General features: G+C 34.6%; 1 protein-coding gene across 1 annotated transcript in view; it reads left to right on the top strand.

The window, feature by feature from the left end:
- The window catches only part of WDR78 (WD repeat domain 78), a 106838-nt gene that overhangs the window by 62950 nt on the left and 32818 nt on the right, over positions 1-11070 (top strand).

The following is an 11070-nucleotide window of genomic DNA, read 5'->3' as shown; positions in this document are numbered from 1 at the left end:
TTTCACCGTGTTAGCCAGGATGGTCTCGATCTCCTGACCTCGCGATCGGCCCGTCTCGGCCTCCCAAAGTGCTGGGATTACAGGCTTGAGCCACCGCGCCCGGCCGTATCTTTTTCTTACAAAATTGTATTACTGCATTTAGGTGATGGTCCTCATTTTAGAGTAACTAAAACCTGATACATTTTTTGAAGCTTTGGCAAATTTTTTAAATTAAATGGAAATGTTTCTACTTTCACTAATTTTGACCCCAAAACAAATGGAATATTTTCAAGTTCAGTAATCAGTAAGTATAAGTATTTTGAAATAACAAGTTTAAAGAGAATAAATAATTTCCAGCAAACAATTATCTTATTTATAATTGACTACATTTCCTTAGGAGACTATAGATCCCAAAGACCTTTCAACTTGTTCCTTTTTAAAAATCTCATTTACTAGTCTCTTTGAATCTTAACTTTCAATAAGTGGCCTATATTCATTCCATAGTTCTTTAAGTATGTTTATGGTCATGTAGACTAGAGTTACGTTTTACTGAAAGTTGTTTATAATGAAGAACAGTTAATTTTCTAAGAGAACAATGAAGGGGAAGAATAAATTATTTAGTATTAGTTATCACTAAAGAAACATTGTTTTTGTTAAGCACGAATGTCTATACAATAGGTTTACTTGTAGAAGCTATCAAAAACTGCTCAGAAAAATCCAATCTTAGACTGAAAATTACATTGAGACTTTATATTAGATCTATTTCTTCCACACCATTAAGGCCATTGACCTACAAAAATGTACAAATGCAAAATCCCCCACAAAAAATAAATGTCAATTTGTGAATCTTTCAGAGTATTTTGTGTGTGTATGGGTGTGCTTTTAAAAACCAAAAGGGATAATAAAATCATATTCAATAACTACGATAGAAAATAAAGATATACTTTATTTTAGTATTATAGCCAGTCAAGGGAGTAGGGGAAACTAGAATTAGGATAAGAAAGTTAAAAAATAGAAAAAAATAGGGAACAAAGCTGAATAATCAGATTTATTGAAAATGTGAAAGAAATCCAGACAAAAGCTAGGACTAGTTACCTCTGAGGTCCTTTTGACACTAAGATTTTTATAGTAGAAACAGAAAGGAAAAAAAATTAAATATGGTCCATATTTGATTTAAGAAATATTTTTATTTCATTTAAACTTTGAATGTATTATACAAGTTGCATTTAACCTTCTATTTATCATACTCAAGGAGGGAAAAAGTCCAATAATATTTACCTTTGAATGTAAGACCGTATCTCAATTGATAGAGAAAAATGATTTTTCTTCTGAAATAGTGCTGTAGTTTAGAAAATTGGTTAATTGAATTTTCTAGTACAGTTTTAGATTTACAGAAAAATTAAGCACATAGTACCAAGAGATCCATAAAATCCCTTCATCTCTCTACTTTCTGTGCACAGTGGCCCCTATTATTAGTATTTTGCATTAATGTGGTATATTTGTTACACTTGGTGAACCAATGTTGATACATTATTATTAATTAAAATCCATAGCTTACATTAAGTTCCATGCTTTGTGTTGTATAGTTCTTTGTATTTTAACAAATACATAATGGCATGTTTCTACCATTACAGTTTTATACAGCAAAAAATTAATAGTTTCACTGTCCTAAATATCCCCTGTGGACCACCTATTCATCATTTCTCCTTTCTTTTGTACCCTTGATAGTCACTGATATTTTTATTTTTATTGTCTTTATAGTTTCGTCTTTTCCAAATTGTCATATAGTTGGAGTCATACAATATGTGTAGCCTTCTCAGATCAGCTCCTTTTACTAAACAATATGCACTTAAGCCTCCTCTATGTTTTTTCATGGCTTGACAGCTCATTTATTTTTGTCACTGAATAATATTCCATTGGATGGGTGTACCACAGTTTGCTTATATATTCACTTATTGAAGGACATCTTGGCCGCTTCAAATTTTTTGTAATTTCGAAGAAAACTGTTACAAACATTCATGTGCAGGTTTTTGTGTGGACATAAGTTTTCAACTCATTTGAGTAAATATCTGGGAGCACAATTGCTGGATCATACAGTAAGACTACCCTTAGCCTTTTACAAAGCTACCAACTGTCTTCCAAAGTGGTTGTACTATTTTGCATTACATTAGCAATGAGTGAGCATTCTTGTTTCTCATTCTTGCCAGCATTTGGTATTGTTAGTTTTTTTGGATTGTAGCCACTCAAATATGTATGTAGTGGTAGCTCATTATTGTTTTAATTTACAACCCCCTAATGTGATATTGAGCATCTTTATATCTTTTTTGGTGAGATATCTATGTGGATGTTTTGCCCTTTTAAAAATTTGGCTGTTTGTTTTCTTATTGAGTTTTAAGGGTCCTGTGTACAGTTTAGTTCTTTATCAGATACATGTACGTACTTTCTCCTAGTCTATGACTTGTCTCTTCATTTTTATTAGCAGGGTTTTTCATAGATGAGAAATTTTTTATTTAAATAAAGTCTAATTTATCGATTTTTTTCTTTTTTACATTGCGTTTTTGATGCTATATCTAAAAACTTATTACCATTTTTTCCTGTGTGAGAAGGGATATCCTAATCTTCTTAGGGGGAAAGTTTTCAGTTTCTCACCATGATGTATGATGTTAATTGTAGGTTTTATATAGCTGTTCCTTATCAAGTTCACGAAGTTCCCTTCTCTTCCTAATTTGCTGGGAGTTTTTATCATGAATGTGCAATGGATTTTTTCTGTATCTATTGATATATTTTTCTTTTTATATATCAATAGATTATATGAAAAGCTTGTTGATGTGATGGATTACATTAATTGGATCCTGAATGTTGAACCAGCTTTGCATACCTTGAAAAAATTCCATTTGATTATGTTGTATAATTCTTTTTATACATTGGTGGATTCTATTTGCTAATATTTTGTTGAGGATTTTTGCATTATTTCCTTTCTTTTTTTTTTTTTTTTTTTTTGAGACAGAGTCTTTCTCTGTCGCCCAGGCTGGAGTGCTGTGGCTGCATCTCAGCTCACTGCAAGCCCTGCCTCCTGGGTTCACGCCATTCTCCTGCCTCAACCTCCCGAGTAGCGGGGAGTACAGGCACCCGCCACCACGCCCGGCTAATTTTTTTGTATTTTTTTTAGTAGAGACGGGGTTTCGCCATGTTAGCCAGGATGGTCTCAATCTCCTGCCCTCATGATCCACCCGCCTCATCTTCCTAAAGTGCTGGAATTACAGGCGTGAGCCACTGTGCCCAGCCAATTTTTGCATTATTTTCATGTGAGACATTGTTCTGTAATTTTCCTTTCTTGCAATGTCTTCATCTGGTTTTGGAGTTAGGGTAATACTAGCCTAATAAAACGAATTGGAAAGTATTTTCTCTTCACCAATTTTCTGGGATAGATTGTATAAAAACGATATTTTTACCTTAAGTGTTTGGGAGAATTCACCAGTGAAAGCGTGATGTTTTCTATTTTGGAAGGTTATTAATTATTGACTCAGCTTCTTTAATAGATATAGGCCTATTCAGATTATCCATTTTTCCTTGAGTGAGTTTTGGTAGTTTGTGCCTTTTAAGGAATTGTTGCATTTCAAGCTAAGTTATACATTTTGTGGGCAGAAGGTCGGGTGCGGTGGCTCACACCTGTAATCCCAGCACTTTGGGAAGCTGAGGCGGGCGGGTCACCTGAGGTCAGGAGTTCGAGACCAGCCTGACCAACATGGAGAAACCCCATCTGTACTAAAAATACAAAATTAGCCAGGCGTTGTGGTTCATGCCTGTAATCCCAGCTACTCAGGGGGCTGAGGCAGGAGAATCACTTGAACCTGGGAGGCAGAGGTTGCAGGGAGGCTGGGCAACAAGAATGAAACTCCATCTCAAAAAAAAGAAAAATGTGTGGGCAGAGTCTTTAACATTATTTCTTTATTATTCTCTTAGGTCCATGGAATCAGTAGTGATGACACCTTCCATTTCTCATACTGGCAATTTTAAATATTCTTTCTGTTTTTCTTGGTTAGCCTGGCTAAAAAATATGGATTTTACTGATATTTTCAAAGAACTAACTTTGGGTTTTATTAATTTTCTCTAATGATTTTTTGTTTTTGATGTCATTGGTTTCAAACTTTTCTTTTTTTTCTGCTTGCTTTAGGTTTATGTTTATTTTCATTCTCTAGTGTCCTAAGGTGGAAGCTTAGATTACTGATTTTAGATCTGTCTTCTTTTCCAATACATGTATTCAATGTTAAAATTTTTCTCTAAGAACTGTTTTTGCTGTACCACACAAATTTTGATAAGTTGTATTTTCCTTTTCATTTAGTTCAAAATATTTTAAAATTTCATTTGAGACTCCTTCTTTGACCTATTTAATATTTGGGGATTGTCCAACTATCTTTCTGTTATTTAATTCCAATTTAATTCCTTTGTGTTCTGAGACTATATGTGATTTCTATTCTTTTAAATTTTTCAAAACATGTTTTATGACCCAGAATATAGTCTATCTTGGTAAATGCGCCATGTGAGCGTGAGAAATGTTTATTTGTTGATAATGGATTGACTATTTTATAAATATTATTTAGATTCAGTTGATTGCTGGTGATATTCAAGTATATTTGGCCAGGTGCAGTGGCTCCCCCTGTAATCCCAGCACTTTGGGAGACTGAGATGGGCGGATCACCTGAGGTCAGGAGTTCAAGACTGGCCTGGTCAACATGGCAAAGCCCCGTCTCTACTAAAAATACAAAAATTAGCTGGGTTTGGTGGTAGGCGCCCTTAGTCCCAGCTACTTGGGAGGGTGAGGCAGGAGAATTGCTTGAACGCAGAAGGTGGAGATAGCAATGAGCCCAGATCACGCCATTGCACTCCAGCTGGGGCAACCAAGAGTGAAACTCTGTCTCAAAACAACAGCAGCAACAACAACAACAACTAACCCATATCTTTACTGATTTTCTGTCTGTTGATCTGTTAATTACTGATATAGAGGAGTAAGTCTCCAACTATAATAATGGACTTGTCCTTTCAGCTCTATCAGAGGGCTTTACATATTTTGTAGTCTTGTTTTTTGCACCATAGACATTTAAGATTATTATATCTTCTTGGAGAATTTACCCATGTTTCATATGTAATGCCCCTCTTTATCTCTGATAGTTTGCTTTGTTCTGAAGTCTGCTTCATCTGTAATTAAATGTGGCTACTCCAACTTCTTTGATTAGTGTGTAGGTAGTATATCTTTCTCCATTTCTTTAATTTTATTCTATTTATATCTTTATATTGAAAGCAGACAACATTGTTTTAAAGTGTAGGTTTTTTTCTTATTGAGGTATGGCAAAACCAACAGATCAGGAGATGATTGCCATTGCAAAGATAGCTTATTGTTATACTCACAGATCTCAAGAGAAGGAGACATTTCATGCCATGAACTACATATGTAAGTACCAGAGTTGGTCAGAAGGCAGAGACTGATGGGGAAAACATGGGCAAGAGCCTTTATTGTGGTTACTAGCGAAAGGAATGGTAAGGCAAAGTAGGCAAGTTTAGGATTGGCTAGTTTGAGTAATTTCAGTGGGCTCTGGGGTTTAGCGCATATTCCTAGTTGTCTTGTAGCTGGCCCTGGGAGAATTAGGGCAAGGGAATAGAAACTGAGTGAGAAAGCTCTGTTAAGGAGGCAGTTGGGTTATGGTCTCTGGTTGATTGGTTTGCATATGAAAGGTATGCTGTCAGGTGAATCCTTCACTATCTTTAGGAATTGGTTAATGCTAGTGGGGGCAGTTCCTCCAGGGTTAGCAAGGCCCCAGGATATCAAAGCATTAAGTACAAAAAGAATTGATACCTTTACTTTGTTAAGTCTTTCAATCTGTGAACATGGAGTGTGTCTCCATTTATTTAGATCTTTGAGCTTTTTTAATTTTCATTTTTATTTATGTACTTGTTTTGAGATAGAGTCTTGCTCTGCCACCCAGGTTGGAGTACAGTGGCGTGATTTTGGCTCACTTCAATCTCTGCCTCCTCCCAGGTTCAAGCCATTCTCCTTCCTCAGCTCCCGAATAGCTGGGATTACGGGTGCACACCACCACGCCTGGCTAATTTTTGTATTCTTAATAGTGATGGGGTTTCACCATGTTGGCCAGGCTGGTCTTGAACTCCTGATCTCAGGTGATCTGCTTGCCTCTGCCTCCCAAAGTGCTGGAATTACAGGCGTGAGCCACTGCACCCGGCCAAGATCTTTCTTAACCTTTTTTAAATCAGCATTTTGTACTTTTCAGCATTCAAGCCCTATGCATGTTTTGATAGATTTACACCCAAGTATTTTTTTTTTTAAGCAATTGCACATAGTATTCTGTTTGTTTTGTTTGAGATAGGGTCTTGGTATGTCACTCAGGCTGGAATGCAGCAACACAATCATGGCTCACTGCAGCCTCAACCTCCCAGGCTCATGCAATTCTCCAACCTCAGCTTCCCAAGTACCTGGGACTACAGGTGTTTACCACCACACTCAGCTAATTTTTAAATTTTTGTAGACACGAGGTCTCACTATGTTGCCCAGGCTGTTCTTGAACTCCTGAGGTCAACTGATCCTCTTGCCTTGGCCTTTCAAAGTGCTCGGGTTATAGGCATGAGCCACTGCACCCAGACAGTATTGTGTTTTTAATTTAGTGTCTGCCTGTTTATTGGTAGTATTTAGAAATACAGTAGATTCTTGTATGTTTTTCTTGTATGCGGTGACCTTGCTGAATACACACATCAGTTCTAAGAGAATTTTTGTATTCCTTGGGATTTTCAACCTACACAATCATGTCAGCTGCATTTAGGGACAGTATTATTTTTTTCTGTCTGATCTACATGCCTTTTATTTCCTTTTTTTGACTTTATTGCTCTGCTAGAACTTCTGTCACTATATTGAATAAGAGTGGTGACAGCAGACATTCTTGCCTTTGTTCTTGATTGTAAGAAACAATTCAGTCTTTCACCATTAAGTATAATGTTACCAGTAGTTTTTGGTAGATGGTCTTTTTCAAGCTGAGGGACATCCTTGTCTTAGTCAGTTTGGGCTGCTGCAACAAAGTACCCTAGGCTTGGAGGTTTATAAATAACAGAAATTTATTTTTCATGGTTCTAGAGGCTAGAAGTTCGAGATCAGAGTGCCAGAATGGTTGGGTTCTGGTGTGGGACACTTGTTGTAAATTTGTTTAATATAGTTGCTCCCTTGGCATTCACTTTTAGGTCTGACATAAGTTGTTTGAAACTGTGTTGTACCCCATCACCTTTAGCCTAGTTAAAACATAAAACTTTGCTATGTGATTGTGTGCCATAGAGCCCACTTGTTCCTCATCTCACAGGCCTAAAACTCAATATACCCTACAGCTGCTGACCATGATAAAACCTAATGGTCAACACTAGAATCATGTAAGTTCCCTGACTCAGGCATGTTTTCTTTAAGCTTGTCAATCCATAAACCTGTGGGAAAGCCTGAGGGGTAATGCCTATGAAGCATAGTTCCACATGTCTTCTCTCTTTCTCACTCCCTTCCTGGTGATTGAATTATTTGCCTCCTCTGTGCTTCTCATCAGCTTCTTGTAAGGAGAATAATAACCAGTAATTTCTCTGAGACCTGTGAGTAACACATTTTTGCTGTTTTGTGCATTTTGGTTTCACTTCCTCATGGTGTCTCACATGACCAATACACCTGAATTTACCATTCCTCCTGGTCAGGGCCCTTCTAGAGAGTAGCTATCTTGGCCTATAGCTACTTGACTGAGAGAACTGAAGACCAAATTAGAAAGAAGTTATAACAATAAAAATCACAACAACCCTCTTCCATGTTGCAGATTGCTAACTTCCTGTATCCTTACATGGCAGACACAGAGCAAAAGAGCTCTCTGGGGGTAACTTTTTCAGGACACTAATCTCATTCATGAGGGCTCCACTCTCATGACTTAATTATCTCCCAAAGGTCCTACCTCCTAATCACCATTACATTGGGGGTTAGAATTTCAACACATGAGTTTATAGGGACACAATCATTCTGTCCATAACACCCTGCTTGTTTCTATTTTTCTGAGAGATTTTTTTTTCATAAATGGTTGATTTGTCAAGTGATTTTTCTGAATTGATTGATACGATCATGTGATTTATTTTCATTGGCCTAAACGTAATGGATTACTTTGATTGATTTTTTAATATTGAAGAACTCTTTCATCCTAGAATAAACTTCAATTGGTCATCATGTATAATAATTCTTTTTATATATTGCTGAATTCTGTGTTGTAATATTTTACTAAGGATTTTTATGTTGATGTTGATGAGAGATAATATAGCTTTCTTTTTTGTACTTTGTCTCACTTTGTTATAATAATTTCATAAAGTGAATAAGCAAGTATTCTTTCCTTTTCTATTTTTGGAAGAGGTTGGGTAGAATTAGTGATAATTCTTCTTGAAGTTTCTGGTTGAATTCTTCAGTGAAAACATCCATGCTTGGTGATTTTTTGTGGATGAGTTTTTTAAACTACAAATTTAATTTTCTTAATATTCAAATTATATTATTAATATTATAATATAATTTGTAATAGTTTTTTTTAAATAATTGGTTTATTTTATCTAAGTTGTGAGATTTATGTGATGTAGAGTTGTTTGTTATTATCACTTTGATGTCTGTGGGACCTGTAGTATCTGCTATTTTACTCCTGATTTTGGTAATTTATTTCTTCTCTCTTTTTTTCTTTGTCAGTCTGATGGAACATTGTCAATTTTGTTAATCTTGTCAAGGAACCAATTCTTTATTTCACTGACTTGTTTCTAATTTCATTTACTTCTCTTCTATTTTCTTCCTTCTCATTGCTTTAAGTTTATTTTGCTCTTTTTTCTCTTCTTCTTTTTTTTTTTGAATTGGGAACTTAGATTATTGACTTGACTTTCCTTCTTCTCTAATGTATACATTTAATGCTGTAAATTTTCCTACCAGTGCTGCTTTATCTGTATTCCACAAATTTTGACATGTTGTGTTTTATTTTCATTATTACATATATTTTTTATTTCCCTTGAGACTTCCTCTTTGACACAGATTATTTAGAGCATTTTTTTTTTTTTTTAAGATTCTAAGTGTTTGGAGATCTTCCTGTTGTCTTTCCATTATTGATTTCTAGCTTGATTCCACTGTGACTGGAGAAGACACTATGATTTCTCTTCTTTTAAGGCACTATGATTTCTCTTCTTTTAAATTTGTCAAGGTTTGTTATATGACCTAGAATGTGTATTCTGCTGTTATTAGGTGGAATATTATATAAATGTTAGTTACATCTTTGTAGTTGATGATGTGTTGAGTTCATATATACCCTTGCTGATTTTCTATCTCTTTATTCCATCAAAATTTTATGTAACCATTATTTGTCTTTTCAGTTCTAATAATTTTTACTTTACATATTTTATAGCCTTTTTTTTGCATAGACACTAATTATTGCTATGTCTTCTTGGTACAGTCATAACATAATGTTGCTATATATCCCTGGTAATTTTCTTTGCTCTGAAGTCAACTTTATATGATGTTGATATCGCCCCTCCTGCTTTCTTTTCGTTAATGTTTGCCTGCTATATCTTTTTTTATTTGTTTGCTTTCAACCTATCTACATTGTATATTTGAAATAAATTTATTGTAGACATCATATGTCTGAGTCATGTTTTTAATCCAATTTTTTTTTTGCCAGTCTTTATCTCTAAATTGGTATAGGTAGCCCATTTGTATTTAATGTTTTATTGGCATGTTAGCCCTTAAGTCTGCTGTTTTTTTCTGCTTATTCTATCTTATCTATCTTATGGTTCTCTCTTCTTCCTGCTTTCTTGCTTCTTTCTCAAACAATTTTTTAAATTCTGCTTTAATTTACCTGTAGTGTTTTGATTTTATGTGCAACTTTTTTATTATTTACTTTACGTATTCCATTATGCATACACAATAGTCAATAGATGTTGACATTTTATCAGTTCAAGTAAAGTATAGAAACTTTACCTCCCTTTAGATTCCACCCCATTTATATTTGCCTTAAATATTTCTTCTAAGTATTTACAAAGATATTTAGATATATAAACATTTAATTATTTAGACTTTAAAACTATATCAGACAATGTAATAATTTTTGCTTCAACTGTCGAACATAATTAAGAAAACTCAAAAGAATAAGAAAAGTATATTCTATTTATCCTTATTTTCTCTCTTCCCATTGTTGGTTTTTCCTTTCAGATGTTCTAAAATTCCTTTCTTATTTTCTTCCTGTTTAGAGAATTGCCTTTAGCCTTTCTTTAGGAAAGACTTTTTTGTTGTTGTTTTTTTTTTTTTGAGACAAATTCTTAGTATTCCTTCATCTGAGAATACAATATCTTAATTTCCTCTTTATTCCTATAGGATAATTCACTGGGTGTAGAATTATTCCCATAGGAAAATTCACTGGGTATAGAATTCTGCATTGACCATTCTTTCCACTCAGAACCCCAAGAATGTGTACCACTTTTTTCTGGCCTCCAGGGTTTCCAGTGAGAAGTCTGCTGCTATTCAAATTATTTTCCACCTAAAAATAAGGTGTCATTTCTGTCTTGCCACTTTCTAGAATTTTTTTTTTTTTTTTTTTGGTCTTCTGTTTTTAGAAATTTTAGTATGGTGCATCTTGGTGTGCATTTCTTTATCTTCATTGTGATTTATTCATTTCTTGAATATATTTGTTGTCCTTTGCCAAATTTTAGAAATTTTCAGCTATTATTTCTTTAAGTACTTTTTCAGGCCCACCCCATTTCTCCAAAATCCTCGGATGATAATGATTTGAATGGTACATATGTTGTTATGGTTGCAGAGGTTCTTGAGACTCTTCATTTTTTTCAGACTTTTCTGTCTGTTTTAAAGATCGGGTTATTTCCATTGTTCTCTCTTCCAGTTTACTGATTTATTTTTCTTCCATTCTGCTGTAGAGCCCATCCACTGAGTTTTAAATTTTAGTTTTGTTTTTCACTCCTAAAATTTCCAGTTGGTTCTTCTTTTCATTTGCTAAGACTTTCTATTCATTAGCTAAGACTTTCTATCCCTTTGATGAT

The sequence above is a fragment of the Colobus angolensis genome, unplaced genomic scaffold (genome assembly GCF_000951035.1).
Source record: "Colobus angolensis palliatus isolate OR3802 unplaced genomic scaffold, Cang.pa_1.0 Scaffold158, whole genome shotgun sequence".
Classification (NCBI taxonomy): domain Eukaryota; kingdom Metazoa; phylum Chordata; class Mammalia; order Primates; family Cercopithecidae; genus Colobus; species Colobus angolensis.
Note: the sequence above shows the minus strand (reverse complement) of the source record. Positions and strands in the feature narration are given on the sequence as shown.